This window comes from Salvelinus sp. IW2-2015, linkage group LG20 (assembly GCF_002910315.2).
Source record: "Salvelinus sp. IW2-2015 linkage group LG20, ASM291031v2, whole genome shotgun sequence".
NCBI classification, from domain to species: domain Eukaryota; kingdom Metazoa; phylum Chordata; class Actinopteri; order Salmoniformes; family Salmonidae; genus Salvelinus; species Salvelinus sp. IW2-2015.
In genome coordinates this window covers 34,974,059-34,992,080 of record NC_036860.1, presented here as the reverse complement: position 1 = coordinate 34,992,080, position 18,022 = coordinate 34,974,059, and the positions used below count along the sequence as shown (strand labels likewise).

At 43.2% G+C, this 18,022-nt stretch overlaps 1 protein-coding gene across 5 annotated transcripts in view; it reads left to right on the top strand.

Moving 5' to 3' along the window:
- The window catches only part of cadm1a (cell adhesion molecule 1a), a 432,225-nt gene that overhangs the window by 408,730 nt on the left and 5,473 nt on the right, over positions 1-18,022 (top strand). The window lies entirely within an intron of this gene.

Below are 18,022 nucleotides of genomic sequence, written 5' to 3'. Positions count from 1 at the left end.
CCGCACCAGATACTGACTGTTACTTTTGATTTTGACCCCCTTTGTTCACATTATTCAATTTCTGTTAGTCACATGTCTGTGGAACTTGTTTAGTTTATGCCTCGGTTGTTGAATCTTGTTATGTTCATACAAATATTTACAAACGTTAAGTTTGCTGAAAATAAACGCAGTTGACAGTGAGAGGATGTTTCTTTTTTTGCTGAGTTTACCTCTAACTTCCTTTATACTGGATGCAGAGACATAAAAATGGTATCCATGAGTTCACCTGACTCTGGGGTAGTAGAAAAATAGCTTCATTGTCAAAATCCTGAAGTAACCTTTAACACAATGCCAACTCTGGTGTGAAATATGTTTTATGCAAAATTTCAAGCAGCTTTATCTCACACCAACTGATAAATCAATGTTTGTGATCAGTAAGACGCATGCAACTCTCTCTTAAGGTTAAGCTAGCTTCTGAGTATAGCATTATAGCTTTTCTTTGTCGGCAAGATAGACATATTGATTAAACTGTACCTTTGCATTCTGTTCAGAAAGCTTTTCAGTGGCCTTAAAAAATATTTGATTCATTCAAGGTGCATGGAATACAATGATGCCAACAAAACAAGTTTCACACAGGTCACTGTGAAATATTACGCTGTCGCAGAAGTATTAAACATTTGCATTCTATCGTTACAAAATGTGTTCTTGTTGTTTTGGTGCACTTTCACTGTTTGGGAGATGTTTCTGCTCTCTGATAAATCTATTTTACCCTCGGTATAGCCTAGAAACACGATGTTACATAAATAAGAGGGGAGTGGGGTTGGACTGAAGGGGGTAGAAAGATACTACAGTGAAGAGTAACCAGTACACTACCACCAAAGTAAAGCAGTCACATTTGTGTATCTATGCTACATTTTTGCATCGTCCCCTTTGTCAGAAGTGCTTCACTCTAGCTGAAGCACTATTCAGTTGCTTTGGAGATGGATACTACAAGGCCAAGTTGTTGTTACTCCTTTGCGGCGTAGAGCTGAAGTGGGGTTGCCTCAGGAATATGAATTACAGTGTAGGGCCGGGCCGGGAGACGCATTGCTGTCCTGGTCAGATAGATCAAACCCTTATCAGCACGTCAGCCTCGCTGTCAGACAGCACTTCTATCGCCACACACTGGCACCAGCGGTATTCATAGCGTTTCCTTTACCTGACCCACTGTGTATTTAGTTTCAAACTGCCTGGGGTGCTGACTTTTTCAATCTGATTTATCAATAATGTGTCATCTTGTGTGTTTTATTTTACGATAAATGATGTTGGTGTTTTTTCTCAAAGAATGCATTCTTCAGAGTGTGTCCTCTCTCTCGCGCTGTGTGAATGCATTCTTCAGAGTGTGTCCTCTCGCGCTGTGTGAATGCATTCTTCAGTGTGTCCTCTCTCTCGCGCTGTGTGAATGCATTCTTCAGAGTGTGTCCTCTCTCTCGCGCTGTGTGAATGCATTCTTCAGAGTGTGTCCTCTCTCTCGCGCCTGATGGTGAATGCATTCTTCAGAGTGTGTCCTCTCTCTCGCGCTGTGTGAATGCATTCTTCAGAGTGTGTCCTCTCTCTCGCGCTGTGTGAATGCATTCAGGGTTGGTCCCTCGTTCGCTCTGTTAATTTCCAAAGCCAACACGTTTCACTCTGGCCTTTACAAACATGAGGCTAACATGTCCTGGCCAGTTGTTTGATGATGTGCCTTAAGTAACTTGATTGCAAAAAATATATCTGCAAGAAGCCCGGCGTAAAGCCAACGTCGGTATTATTTCAGATCCCCACAGATTAAGGCAGAAGGTGTGGTGGTGGCAAGGTAATACTATTTCACCTCATGGTCGAAGTAATGCAATTGAATTTCAAGGACTGGTGCGCTTGTTTTTGGGTGGGGGGGTTGTGTGTGTCCATTTCATGCATGACATTTTAGAGTACATGATTTTTGTTGTTGTCCTACCTTGTTCTTCATGCTTGAATTACCTCAAGGCCAGGAAATACCATCTCACCATTGCCCAATGTGTAGCTGAGGGCCCTCTGCTTTTCTGAATGTTACTCAGAATATTTCATTCATATTCCTGAAGCAATCACAAAGTCACCCCCAATAGTACAAAACACCTGAAGTAAACTCCCTGCAATCCTCAGGAAAAGTGACATTTGCTGCTTGGGAACATTAAGCAACAGCTTATTTATGTATCTCTCTCTCTCTGTCTCAGCGCAAAGTAACTTAAGCCTCTGTTTGACATGAGCTGAGCCTCTGCTGATGCGCGCCTGTTTTACATGCCGAAGAGTGCCAGCACTAGCTAACTACCTCTCCCCTGGAAGCTGTCACCATGGTGATGCCCCTGCTTGTTGTGGCAGAGAGAAGCCAGCATTATTGAACTTCTTGTTTCAAGAAACAGACATTTTGCTCTGCATAATGCTACACTTGAGAGCCCCTGTTTGGGTTGGCATGGGGACTACATCTCTATATCTTCAACAGAATCTTCTGCTCTTATCCACACATTCTTTTTGAAAAGGGCATGGTCAGAGGATGGAACAGGTCTAAAGTCTGTTCCATTAGTTGATAACGAGCTCTGCCTGCTAATCTTCTATCTGGAGAGGTGAGCACGCTGGAAAAGACACTCCTGCCAACGTGCCTGTCAGGGCGGTGTGCGAGAGAAGGAGGGGATAATTGAGCTAGGCCCAGGAAGCCACTGGGAAAGCGATGGTGGAGCGGGAAGACGGCGGAATAAGGGCCACTTTGCTCCCAGCTGGAACTGCAGCAGGTGAAGCGGAAGACTTATCTCTTCCATTTAATAGGGAACAGAGTTTGCRACATTTGAGCCCCGTTTATACCTGGTTCTAACATGCATCCTTGTTCCTGATCTTTTCCACATACTGATTGTGACCACATTTTCAGACAGGTGTAGATGATTAAAAGATGCATTGTGATCTGATTGTGATCAGATCTTCCTGACCACCTCAGGAGGTATTGAAGTATGCATTGTGTCTGGATATCTTACAAGTGTAGACGGATCTGGACAGTGAAACCATTTAAATCAGGGATGTGCAACTTCAGTCCGCGGGGGCCTGATTGGTGTCACGCATTTGCACCAGCCCCAGCTAACACACCTGACTGCAATACTCAACTAATCATGATCTTCAGTTTGGAATGCAATTAGTTTAATCAGCTGTGTTTGCTAGGGATGGGGGGAAAGTGTGACACCACTCTGGCCCCCAAGGACTGGAGTTGCCCACCCCTGATTTAAATCATCATTATCCCGCCTTCTAAAATCATTGACAGGTGGCACCATTGACTTATGGCATCAATATGTGTCTTAAATAAATAAAGATAAAGGAGGGACCAGAAAATCTGGTCGCAATGCAGACACAGTGGACAGATAAGAGACACAGATGCATATCTGAAAATGTGGGCACAATCAGTTATAAACTAGGCTTTGTATGCCATTAATATTCAGACCTGGTCAGTAAATTACGGGAACACGACTTTGAGTCACCTAGAGGATTCGTCACAAGACTTGCCGCATCCTATTGTTTCCCCCGGTGTGTTTATTTCTCGGGTCTGTCGGAGTTGTCAGGGTTTTCATTGACTCCTTGATTACAGCTTTAGTCCACTGGCTTTGGAAGTCATGCTAACGGGTGGGAAATTAGGTGGGAGAGACTGTGTGGACACACCATGCATTTAAATGGCAAGTATGTCGTGAGAGCTGTATCTATGTTTGTGTCCGTGTGTACGTGAGCTGAATATGTATGGCATAAGTGTAGCATGTTGATGCTACATGTATGTGTGGGTTTCATGTGAGATGCGTTTGTAATTTTGAGCACGCTCTGTGTGTGTTTGTAGCACGTGTTGTGTCTGTGAGCCTGCCACTTGTGGGGCTCTCTCAGGTGAGGCGCATATGCTGCCGTAATTAGCCAGGAGAATCGCAAACTATTAAGGCAGACAACCAAAAAGGGACCCTCTTCCCCTCCTTCTTCTCCCTCTCTAACTCATCCTCGGCTGAAATTAAATGGACCACCGAGGGGTCGTCTGGGGCCTAGACGCCCTGGTGGTTGGCGGGAAGCGAGAATCAGTGGGGGTGATTTCTAGCAGCGGGGCAGATGAGTGTGGAAATTAGCTTCGTCTACTGAATCAACAGTTCCTCAGTCACCTGCAGTTCCTCTCCATCGCTCGCAGCCCACGCCAAATGCTACCTTCCAACGCTCTGGCCCTTCATTTAAGTCATTTTCTTCAATTATTCTCCCATTTTCCCTTCTATGGCCCTGTTTGAAATGTTGGGTAAACAGAGGTACAGTTTGTAATTCTCTGGCAAGGCTTCTTAGCCAGTAGTTTTTGGGGTTTCAGTTCTCTACATGGTGTAAAGATTTGTTTTGGCCTCTTGAAGGAAATGTGTTTCCAAATCTGCCTTAATTTGTTGGTTTGGTTTATTCTTAAGCTCTACACCGCAAATAAATAATGTACATTCTGAACGTCACAAGCCTTTTAAAGCACCGGTACATTGACTGGCTGAAAAATGAGCCGATCTGTCAAATAGAGGGATAATAGACGCTCTTTAATGTAATTTTTTTTCCCATAATTCATATACATGAGAGCAGAGACCCCTCTGAGGTGAGGTTTTGGATTACACATCACCTCTTCTCGACACTCTGGACTCCATTATGACTGCGTGCTTTGTGAACAATGGCCTCACCAAGAAAGCACTACAGGATTGTGCTGTATGTCCTCAGAAAGGGACCGAAAATCACCCAAAAACCTGATAATGACAGCTCACAGTGGCCTACAGATAGGAAATCAAAACACCCTGCTAGGCTGACATTCATACATTGCCACATTTTATTCCTTCCACTTTTTTGCCTGCTTTTTGTGGTGTTTTCATTGTCCAACTCAAAGCCATCAACCAGCTGTAAACTCTTAGAAAAACAGATGCTTTCTAGAACCTAAAAGGGTTGTCCCCGTAGAATAACCCTTTGCGGAACCAACCCCTTTTGGTCCCAGGTAGAACCCTATTGGGTTCCATGTAGAACCCTTTCCCCAGAGGGTACTTCTACATGGCCACCACCGCAGTGAGGCAAAGGTGATGGCTGTCAATGCGAACCTCTGCGTATGCTCGCCGGTGTGGGTCGACTGCTTCCATGGCAGCCAAGGACAAGAATTAGCCTTTATCCGTCTTTTCTCAGGAAATGAGGGAAGCTTTTGAGAAACGGGACCTGCTCGCCCCAGGCTTTGCACCGTTCCCTGGAAGGGACATCTTATCCTGGATTAGCCCTGACAAAACTCACTTCCCCTGGCTCTCGCACAATGGACAAATGGTCCCCAGTGGTGTCTTGTGTTGTTTACACATATTTACATAATTCTTTTTTTGTCATGTTATATACACGTGGCACCCCAACACACACATTGGGGGGATCTAGATGTTGACTCACTAAGAAAATAAGCAACATCAGAGTCCAATTTTAACCGAGCCCTGCCACAACATCTGTCCCTAATTCTTTACTTGCCACAGGATATTCTGCTTTTCTTTTTTTCTTTGCCCACAACTACATTAAAGCAGCTGGAATTTAATGGGGTGGTTTGTTTGTCTGATACAAAGACTCCTCAGGCACTCTCTGTCAAGCTAAAAATCCATTTGGTTTAACCGGCTTGTAAAGGTTGCCCTCCTCTCCTTCCCCTGCCTCCACGCCACACCGGCGGCCCACTCCTGTCCGACCCTCGCTACTGTAAATATAAATCTTGGGGAGTTTGTCGGCCAATACGGTAATGACAAGGCTCCGGGCAGCTTGGTGACAGAGAGGGGTGGGGAATTGGAGAGGGGACGATAAACAGACGGTAGAGGAGAAGAAAGGGCAAACGGTGAAGCAAAAGCAGTTATTGCTCCGCTGTTCAGGTTTTTTTTCTCTGCCTCCCATTAACAGGGCTGGCGGTGTATCTATGAGATGAGCTGCAGAGTCTCTGGGCCTGTCGAGTCCTCTGAACATCCTGACAAACATAGTCGGCCGCTGGAATACATTAGGACGTGGTTATGGAGAGAACCATGAACTAGTTCTTATTCAAACTTTCTTAGTTTAGAGATCATGCAAATGAGAACTTGTTCTCAACTAGCCTACCTGGTTAAATAAAGGTGAAATAAAAGAAAGAAAGAAAAATCGTAGATTTTATTTGTCAGTTATGTTTGTTGGGTCTATATTTTTCTTCGTCCATGATTATATCAAAGTCTCGATGAGGATTTCAAATGGTTGCCAAGATACCGAGAGCTCTATTGAAAACGTCCAAATTAATGTAGGTCTTTCCTAAGAGACAGAAGATGCATGCAACTCAGAGAACTTGGTTCATTTTCACAATGAGTGAAATACTTTTTTCTTTCAGTAAAATCCCGACCCCAAACTCCGTGAATGGAGAGGGGACTTCATAGAAAAGCACAGAACCCAATTTCTCATTCATTATGTACATAATGGCTGTACAAGTGTAGGGAAAACCATAAAAGACTTGGTATTAATTGACATTATTTGCACCTTTCCCCACTATCCCCATATCTCATAATAGAGAAGCCTTAGTCACGCACTAATAATACTCTTCCATGGATTGAAACAGCTTTTGGAGAGACGTCATGCCTTCCACCTATCCGTCTACTGTTACCATGGCACCCAGATTAAATGTATTAACTAAACAATTTAGATCAAAATGGCAAAGCTATCCCAGATCATGATTTTGGAAATTAAATGATAACTTTGATTTAGTTTTTTTTCTCTATTCAGCCTCACCTGAGTTTTGTGTTTTTGAAGTAATTAGATTGTTAATATGTTTAACTGTAAACCCTTCCAAAGCAACCCCAGAGGTTGTCTGCCAAGGACATTTAGTGAATAGATCCATGTTGTTGTCTTCAATAGGCCATCCTGCAGTGTAATCGCTAATTATAATCACCGTTTGTCATTTTATAAAATGAGACACCCCACTGGGAACAGAAGTCAGTTCAACATCTAGTTTTGAATTACATTTTGTTGATTTGTCGATTAACGTGAATTCAACAAAAAATGTCACCATGTCATTGGATTTAGGTTAAATGTTGGGTGACAAAATTACAAAATGCCCTTATGTAGATTTTTTTGCAAGTCCAATCAGTTTMCCACATTGATGCATCATCATTTAGATTTTTMGGGTTGAAATGACATGGAAACAACATTGATTTGACCACTTTTTGCCCAGTGGGATTCCTCTATCTGGAACACACATCTCAAATAGCTAATTGTTATTGAAAATAAACACTATATTTATAAAAAAAGGAGAATACACTGTTATTGATGCTTTCTCTTCTGTAAAGGAGGTAGAAACAGAATTTAGTTACATTTAGTTGGGTAGTGAGAATTCAAATAAATTCACTCCAAAGAATCAAACCATCCAACTAATTAAGTTTTTGGCACACACTCATCTGACTGTCTGTCAACTTGTATACAAGTTCCTTCTTACAAGTTAAACAAGCAGTAACCAATGTCTAGTCACACAKATTCTGTCTCAAAAGGCTTCTGGACTTGTATTAAGCTGGGCTACTTTATTTACAAGTGCATTATCTAGGAGGCAAAAATATTAAACTGACATCATTAAATTGTCTCAATGGGCTTTTTAACAGCAGAGACAGTGCAGTTGTGATGCAGTTATATCTAATGAGGCTATGCAGTAACACATGTACTATATGTATGTAGCTTTGTATGGCACCCACCTGCTTGATGCTGCTGTCTTTTGATTTTCTTCCTATCCGCAGGCAGCACAGCTGCACCACTGCAATCACTAATGCTTAATTACCAGATTAGAAGATCCAATTAGCAGATCTCCTGTCATTCAGATCAGCCCGCTGCCTGATCTGAATGAGATACTTTCGTGTGTCCCCCAGGGGTTGGCATTCCTCCCCTACAAATTGATCGCACTCGTGAAACGGCGACGTGCTTTGTTTGGCACGTGGACACCTTGTTTCCGCATGCTCTCGGAGGTTATGATTTATATTTCAGAGAATGCGGAAAGAGACACATCTTCCCGGCTGGTGGTTTGGGTAAATGTGTCGCTGGCAAGTTGCGCACGGAGACAAATCCTCTTGTTAATTTGTTTTTTTAAGCCATTTCCTCTGTGTCATTTAATTCACTGTTCTTTGTTGAACTGCCTCTGACTTTACCGTACACTTACTCAAATGGTGGTACTTAAAGGAGCTACATATAAAATGAAGCCCCCCCCAGGAAACTAAGACAACACCACACACAGCCCCCCAGCGCCAACCCCTTCCAATACAACTGTTGAATTTTCAAATCTTAACAGCGTGAGGTCTCAACTAGGGCTGTGGCGGTCACGAAATTTCGACAGCCGATGACTGTCAAGCAAATAACTGCCGGTCTCACAGTAATTGATTGTCAATTAGCATAAACACATTTGCATCTCCTGGCATCTATACAAGCCACTGATGCAAACCTTTGGAACATATACACTTTAAAAAGTCTAATAAATCCATGTAATGTAGCCTACACCTTCACAATAAAACCATTATTGGTTGTGCTCGTGAAGAGATGGCCATGCCTCTAAATTACGCTGATAGAAGACAGGGAGGGTGCAGCCTTCCTATTCGACAAGAAAATACTTTTATTGACAAATAGGAAGACTGCACCATCAGATGCAATTTTGTGTCGGGCCAAAAATAATTTGGGTTGGGAAAATATTGTGAAACACTATTATTCTACAATTACTGCAGACATACAGTGCCTTCAGAAAGTGTTCACACCCCCTGACTTTTTCCACATTTTGTTACAGACTGAAAATGATCAAATTGAGATTGAGTTACTAGCCTACACACAATACCCCACAATGTCAAAGTAGAATTAACTCAGTTGCCAGAGTGGAATAAAACCYTTAAGGGATTTCACCATGAGGCCAATGGTGACTTTAAAACAGTTACCAAGTTTAATAGCTATCATAGGAGAAAACTGAGGATGGATCAATAACATTGTAGTTACTCCACAATACTAAAATCCTAGAGGAAAACCTGGTTCAGTCTGGTTTCCAACAGACACTGGGAGACAAATTCACCTTTCAGCAGGACAATAACAATAAGCACAAGGTCAAATATACACTAGAGTTGCTCACCAAGACGACCTTGAATGTTCCTGAGTGACCTAGGTACGGTTTTGCCTTAAATCGMCTTGAAAATCTATGACAAGACAACCAATTTGCTTGAAGAGTTTAATTTGCAAACATTTCTAAAAACATGTTTTCACTTTGTCATTATGGGGTATTGTGTGTAGATGGGCAATATTATTTTTTTTTTTTAATGCATTTTGAATTCATGCTGTAACACAACAAAATGTGGAATAAGTCGAGGAGTATGAATACTTTCTGAAGGCGTTATGGACATTTTCTGAAATTACAATGCACAAATGTTCTGTGTTTAAGGATAAAAGTAATCACATTTTTAATTTAATATGTATGGGAATGATGGAAATTCACATCCATCTTAAAAGTGGCACCTGAGAGAAAACAATTAATACAATTACACTGGACTTGTGATGCACTCTTTTTAATGCCAAGACAACCACCATGTGAGTGGAAGTAAATTTAAACTTGAAACAGAACATTTTCACGGTGAGTTAGTTTTTTCACAAATCCTCAACCACTATCGGCACATTGATGTTTGGTAAAAACACTGACCTTCATACCTTATACCTTCAACGTATAAGACCTGCTTAAGTATGACGTTGAGAAGGATAGCACACATATATCAACATGCTGCTATGTAGTATTACCATTGCGCCTGTGTGATATACAAAATTGACAAAACATACTTCAGAGTTATGATCTAGTAGTCCCACATACACTCACTTGTACACGTGTTTTGCCCTGTGGACACTACCACAGCCACACACTCCAGCAGAGCCCAAGATGGCCTGTTGCCGTGCTTTGCCTCCTTGTGGAGCCATCTAATTAGGCCCTAATCATGAGATATTAAAGCTGAAAATGTCCTCCTTATTTCTTCTCATTATTCACACATACAGACCTCAGCGGATGACAGTCCAGAGCGACACACCACCATGATCGGGCACGCAGTTTCCATACCACAGAAAGCAACAAATGTAATCATATATTTACAGACTCAGTCAGAGACTTAGAAACACACATGCACACTCACTTGGGTACATTCACATACACTTACCATTCATAAGAGAGTCAAATTCACAGAAATTCACTCTCACACACTCACGCACGGCAAACGCTGCATATGTCAGCTCCTCAATCGGGAAATTACCTTTAAATGTCAATCACGCTATAACGTGGATCTTCCACAGCCCGGATTGAATCTAGGCCTACGTCTCTTTAAGCTAGCCTCTAGCCTTTCTAGAATAGTTCATACAAATGGCAAATATAGGCTACCTCATTGTATGGATCACTATAGACTTTAGAGTAGTCTATGGACCAAGAGAGTTAGTGACCTCAGATTGGGATTTATTTATTTTGCAACAGTTTACCATAAGCATTGGAAAAAAAGCAGGCTGAAAAACTATTGGAGTGGCCTTTCTAGAAATTGGCTCGGTAATTCACAAATTTTGCATATTGAAACAGAGTGGATATTTTCAAAGAAACACTTAAAGTATCCTTGATTTCAGTGAGCGATGCTCATTAAATTGGCTCGGCTAATGTGTTTGAAATACCTGGTGGAGATTTACTGAAAGAGTTCATATGAGTGTGTTTGTTTGTGCGTCCTAAATGTCAAAAGGCAACAAAACAAGGAGAGATGGCAATAGGCCAGACTGAATACCATTTTAATTGTCCACCAGAGGATAGCATCGAGGCCTATTGCTATCGTGTGCTTCATTTGAGAAAGTTATTAGAACTTGACAATGAGTGCCCCGATCCCGGATGCTGAAAAACAACAGCAGCCTTATCCCAAGGAAGCGAAGTAATTGACTCTGAGAGCAAGATCAAGTGTGGCTACAGGCTCCACTCACAAGAGCGGGGATGGATGGGGGTGGTGGAGAGAAAACCAACACTATCTCTCCACATAAACAGCAAACAACTTGGAGAGGGCTGGAAACACTCACCCTCTCTATCCTCTGGCGACGCTTAGCAAAACAGTCATGGAGAGAAAGAGAGAATGCGGGGGGAAAGGAGAGCAGGGAGGACAGAGTCAGATCCCTGTGGGACTCTAGTATATAGCTTGGGCGTTTGTCATTCAAGTTGTTTGGTGGTAAATTGGAGCGTGTTGGGCTAGATCAGAACCTAGACTGTAAAGAAACCACAGGGAGGTGTGGGTGACTGGGTACAATACATTCTCAGCAAACAGTATAGACATAGATTCTTCTGTTTTCTCTTCTTTCCCACTGACAAGATAGATGGATAGATCAAGAGAGAGAGAGGGAGGGAAATTACCCCACGGTGTCCCGCTGGAAAAAGCGTGAGGGGACCAATCTCAAAAGAACGCTCCTTCTTTGGAGGCGTTTTTGGTCCAAAATAATCCCAAGTTGTTGAACACCTCAGGAAGGTGCTGCTACTCACACARGACACGTCGCCACATCTCAGCAGCAAAACGCTATAGACTCCATCACGTCTGTGTTTTCCTCTCTGAGTGTTGGAGGATGTGTCTCGGGTTACAAAAGGTGTGGACGGCAGAGTGCCTCGACCCTCTCAAGCTAACCAGCCCTCAGCGAGTGTAAACGTGACTCCATTGTTCGCGGGTGACTTCCTATAGGGGCCGGTCACCAACTCTATCAGGAAAGCGTGTTTGAGAGTAACCCCGCATGACAGCACTCCCACTGTGGTCTGTAGATGGACACCCCCTGAGAGTCATCCTTTCCTTCCCCTCATCAAGACTGTGTTCACACTGGTATTTCACTTCAACCCCAAGGTCCTGTATCCACACAGTGCTTTGTTGAGACCTATTCTTCTTTCTCTTTAAGTCTTTGTCTTGGACTTTGACAACCCAGAATTAAATGTCACTTGGATGTTTGTACTCAAGTTTAGAGTTTCAGTTGTTGTCTGATGGAGATCTAGAGACTACCCTATTGGCGGTCTGTCTACCACTTTCTCCATACAAAGGAGAGAACGGCTCTCTGAATTCAGTACATCACCATTCCTTGGGTTGAGTGTTGTATTCTGGCAGCTGAAAATAATCCTTGTCTTTAGATTTACATAGATGTTTCTAAAAGCAAAAGTTGGTGGTTGCAAATTTTCATTCTTTACTTTCACTCGTTTTGCTCCCATCTATTCAACACTTTCTTTGTACAGTTCACAATAAGATATCACCTTTCTGGACATAATGGTAAACAGTATTCATTGAAATCATTCTGCTTTTGAGGCCTGTTTTTAGCCTTGCCTGTATATGTGCATGCAATTCTAACTTTCCACCTCAGACACTTTCCCTCATCATGTGTAACAGTATAGCTTCCGTCCCTCTCCTCGCCCCTACCTGGGCTCGAACCAGGGACCCTCTGCACACATCTACAACTGCCTCGTTACCCATCGTTACCGCATCGTTACCCAACACTCCACAAAAGCCGCGGCCCTTGCAGAGCAAGGGGAACAACTACTTCAAGGTCTCAGCGCGAGTGACGTCACCAATTGAAACGCTATTAGCGCGCACCCCGCAACCTAGCTAGCCATTTCACACCGGTTACACATGCATGAGATTAGTTGAGCTTGAGACAGGCCTTCCGAGATTCCCTAAAAACACTCACAACACTCACTCACACACTTCGATACAGCTACAACTGGACGTGACTTTGGTAGCAGCTTAGGAGAACTTAGGCAGTAGGTTAGGATAATTAATGTAGCAGGTTAAAATAATCAGATTAAGGGTTAGGAAAAGTCTTATGGTTAGCCAAAATGCTCTCCTAACCTGCTCCGAAAAGTCACTTTCGGTCGTAGCTGTATCGAAGTGGCGTAACCAGGCTGGGCCACCAGGTTGGCCCATACTAGGCACGTTTACACTGCACCTTAGCCCACCCTTACAAAAAAAGATTACAGTTTTGAAACTGCAGTAAAAGTGGAGTAACTGCAGTCGACTGGTATTTTGGACGCAGTAATTGCAGAATAACTCCACACTGCCCTTTCTCACCTGGACAAAAGGAACACCTATGCTGTTCATTGACTACAGCTCAGCGTTCAACACCATAGTGCCCACGAAGCTCATCCCTAAGCTAAGGACTCTGGGAATAAACACCTCCCTCTGCAACTGGAWRCTGGACATCCTGACGGGCAGCTCCCAAGTGGTAAGACTAGGCAACAACATGTCTGCCATGCTGATCCTTAACACTGGGGTCCCTCAGGGGTGTGTACTTAGTCCCCTCCTGTATTCCCTGTTCACCCACGACTGCGTGCCAAACACGATTCCAACACCATCATTACGTTTGCTGACGACACAACAGTGGTAGGCCTGATCAGCAACAACGATGAGACGGCCTATAGGGAGGAGGTCAGAGAACTGGCAGTGTGGTACCAGGACAACAACCTCTCCCTCAATGTGAGCAAGACGAAGGAGCTGATCGTGATCTACAGGAAAAGGCAGGCCGAACAAGCCCCCATTAACATCGACAGGGCTGTAGTGGAGCGGGTCGAGAGTTTCAAGTTCCTTGATGTCCACGTCACCAAAGAACTATCATGGTCCAAACATACCAAGACAGTTGTGAAGAGGACACYACAAAACCTTTTCCCCCTCAGAAGACTGAAAAGATTTGGCATGGGTCCCCAGATCCTCAAAAGTTTCTCCAGCTGCTCCATCGAGAGCATCCTGACCGGTTGCATCACCGCCTGGCATGGCAACTGCTCGGCATCTGACCGTAAGGCGATATAGAGGGTAGTGCGAACGGCCCAGTACATTACTGGGGTCAAGCTTCCTGCCATCCAGGACCTATATAATAGGCGTTTCAGAGAAAAGCCCGTAAAATTGTCAGAGACTCCAGTCACCCAAGTTATAGACTGTTTTCTCTGCTACCGCACGGCAAGTGGTACCGGAGCGCCAAGTCTAGGACCAAAAGGCTCCTCAACAGTTTCTACCCCCAAGCCATAAGACTCCTGAACAATTAATCAAATCGCCACCGGGCTGCTCCTCGCTGTTTATTATCTATGCATAGTCACTTCACCCCCACCTACATGTACAAATTACATCAACTAACCTGTACCCCCGCACGCTGTATCGGTGCCCCCTGTATATAGCCTWGTTATTCTTATTGTGCTACTTTTTATTATTACTTTTTATTTTAGTCTACTTGGTAAATATTTTCTTAACTCTTCTTGAACTGCATTGTTGGTTAAGGGCTTGTAAGTAAGCATTTCACAGTAAAGTCTACACACAAATAACATTTGATTTATACTGCACTCTAACTGCAGTTACACTGCAAAATTACCACAGTAAAAAAAATTGTGTTATTTTGGATGCAGTATTTGCCACATACTGCAGTTATACTGCACTCTAACTGCAGTTATACTGCAGTGTACTGCAGCCCCAGAAACATGGTGCCAAAATAGCCCGTGTGAAATGGGGTCAAGAACAAGGCATAGAATTTTCACTGTCCAATCACAAAAGCTGTACTTTCACTTAATTTGCATATGCTTGTGATGCCTGTGATGCGTTCTGCATGGTATTTTAATAAGTACATTTATAGTACTCCCATCTGAGGACAAATAATTGACAAGGAAACCAAATACTTTTATCCATGCAAAAACATTGGTTGCTATGACTAACAAAAATGATAGCTCTGCAGGCTGGCTAACATCTCACTTAGCTAGCCAACTGAAGACACAAACTCTCCAGCTAGAAGGGCAGCAACTGCTTCATGTTCATCTGTTTTCATAGCTTTTCTATTGACATTTAATTGGATATAGCAATCCATGATAATATTATTGTTGCATGATTTCGGCTGGACCAGAGAAGTTTGTCTCGTCCATGCACAGCATTCGCTGTACAGGGGCGATATCATATGTCAAAAGTGAAACATTGTTTCCGTGGTCAGACAGGCAGACAGCACTGTTGAAAATAAAAGGCTAGAAGCAAGAGGAAATAATGTGTAAATAATTTGTAAATAATTTGCTTAACATTGGTCACGTGGCAGAGATAGAATGTGTGTTGGTCTGTAAGCCCAGTGCTTTGGAATACAATTATGAATCCTTAGCCCAGGTCTAAAGCTTAGCCCAGGTCTAAAGCTTAGCCCAGGGTTAAGATAGCCTGAGGATAAGAACAATGCAGAGTGAAAAGGCCTAGTGTGTTGCCTTGGGGGGCTCCAGCATCTGGGTAGTAATCTGGGGAACACCCCAGGCCCGGGGATGGAGAAATACGTCCGCCCCTGATTACCTGCTGTCAGGTAGCACCAATGTGCCATCTCGCCATGTCTGTAACAATCTCCCCTCTCCACGGGGGGGCCACCTGTGGAGAAGATGGGTGATGGAGGATAAAGAGATCTGAGTACCTAGCTGTGCTCACTGGGTGCTGGCACTTCGGCTTCAAAAGCATTTGGTTTTACTGACGTTTACACTCGGGCCCTGTTCAGACAAAACATGAACCAGGTGTTTCTAGGTTAGACATAACAACACTTTGTTGTGCTGCGAGAATGCACAGTTGGATTCATTTTAAACCAGGTGCACTGTGTGAGACAAAAAAGTCAACCGGATATAATTTCCAGCATGCAACACATGAAGAATTGTTGTGTTGCCTCACCCTGAAAACTATCTTATACCCGTTTTTGATTGAATAAAGTCTTGGTCTTAACCCACATGATGGKGGGTTAATCTGCCTAAAGATTTTGGGGTCAATCAACTGAAAATATACACCTTGTTATATTTTTGTTAACGCCAATATCTGTTTGAAGTATAGAAAGGTACGGATGCTCCGTTGCTCCAGTTTTATACCATTAAATCCTAAGTGTTTAACAAGGATTGTTGTTGGTGGTAATGACTCATCTATAAGCACCATGCAATAGGTATAATTAAGTGACTCATTGCAGTCAATTTGGATGGAGGGACATTTCAGGGGTTTACATTACCATGCCAATTCTCTGTGAATTATTGAATATTCCTGGGGCGGAATGGGCTGGATGAGATTAGGCGTTCATTGGTTTGTGTTATGAGAGTGAAGCAACTCATTTCCAAACCATCTGGCCCTCTCTAAAATTACACAATGCAACAATGTTGGTTCACAGTGGACTTTTTTTATCAAATTACAATTTCCCCCTCTTCTGATTGCATTATGACCTGAGTGACGCCCCTCGRTCCATCATAAACTCCAATCTACAGTCAGATTTTTGTTGCCTGTGTTCCATAGCCCCCTGTCATTTGTCTACAGTCGCTGCACTGAGGCTGGCAAGGGAGGGTGGGCCGACAGAGATGGCGAAGGAGGGGTGGGGGTCAACTGGGGGTCAGATCACTCCCGATGTAGGATGGGAGGCGACAGTCGGTTCCCCTAGCCCAGTCCATTTGTCAGTTTATGTTAATTAGTGTCAAGTACTGAGTGGGATGTCAAACCCACCATGGACCCAGTACCTCCTCTCCTCCCTCATCCAGTACAGAAAAAGGAAGTCATTTTATTCAGGGGGAGGGGAGAGAGCAAAATTCCCTGACATTTCCATAGGCCTCTGTTTATCCCCCAGCCTCACGGACTGGCGTAGCCCAAGTCCACATTAACATCTTAATAGGAAAGTGTGTTAGCGCACGTCTTTACCGCCCTCCCTGACAAGAGCGAATTAAGTGTCAGAAGGATTTCTGCAGACTTTAATTGAATCTGCCCAGCGCGGAAAAAGGAAATCTGAAGTCAAAATAACCTATTAGGGTTATCAAGTAATGTTTGGTTGAGTTTGGCTGAGTTTGGCAGGTAGCACTGTGACTGTGGCGTTCTCTCCCCCCTTCCCGTTCTCTCCCCCCAGTATTACCAGTGAGTTGTTTATGAGGTGAGTTGGGTAAGGAAGAGGGTGGCCATGTTGCCCAACAGCATGGACTTCTCTCTCTCTTCGTTATCCTTTAATAAATTGTGGCAAGTCCAACCAGTAATTCCTTAAGCTGGGATTCAGGCTAGCGATGAGTGCGGTGGATGTGAGTCGATTGGAAAGAGGACGGTTGTTCAGTTTTCCTTCCTTCTCCATTCCCTCTAGCCTTCCTATCTTTTCGGGATAGCTCTTTGAAGATGATGCACCTGTAAACATACATAGGTCTGGAATTAAACGCCCGGAATGACAAAATCGAATCGGTTAGTCTTTGATATACAGTATACGGGAATGTAGCTGTGATGTGGCATAGGCTATTACCAAAACCTCACTTTTACAAATGTATAATCCCTCATTGAATCTGAAACTTTTCCCTCTCTCAATGACGTAAGGTCTTGTCGAAAGCCCCCGGTCTCCTATCTATTCTCTCACCCAAAATCATTTCCTAGCAGAGTGTGAGCTATTGATGAAAGATTTTCCTCCTTTGCGCCGTGAAGAACCAATCAAGTCCACAAACCGCCATTAACTTTTGGTTGTCATGGATCCCTACACATGATCAATAACCTTCACATATCATTACGGTTTGGAGCCTCTGAGGCCTGCCTTGTTCTTCAGGCCAAACTGGTATAAATCTTTCAAAAAAATTGCCTGGAAACTGCACTTTTAGTCGTTGCAAGCTAAATGTATTTCAATAGCTCTGACTGGAGACAGGGCAGGGTCCAGATTTATTTGAACAGCGGTGCTTGCTCTGGTAGATTGAAGTTGAGAACCACCCGTATCTCTTCATAAATCATGTTTAAATGTTCCACTATCTTCTTCTGCCATTCAGTTAAATTGCCAACCACAGTAGAGTTATGCATGCTCTTACTGTAAATTGGATAACATGGTATGTGATATGTAAATTAATTTTGTATAGCAGTTCTCCAAAAACAGTAATTTTGCATAACAAACCAAACTCTTACCACATTCTGGACGTTTTATATAATTCAGTTCATTATATATTTAGTTCCATTATGGTGGAAGCTGGAATATAAAATATACATTTTACTTGAATAATATTGTGTGTTTTAGAAAGAATCTTCATGGCCTTTATTGC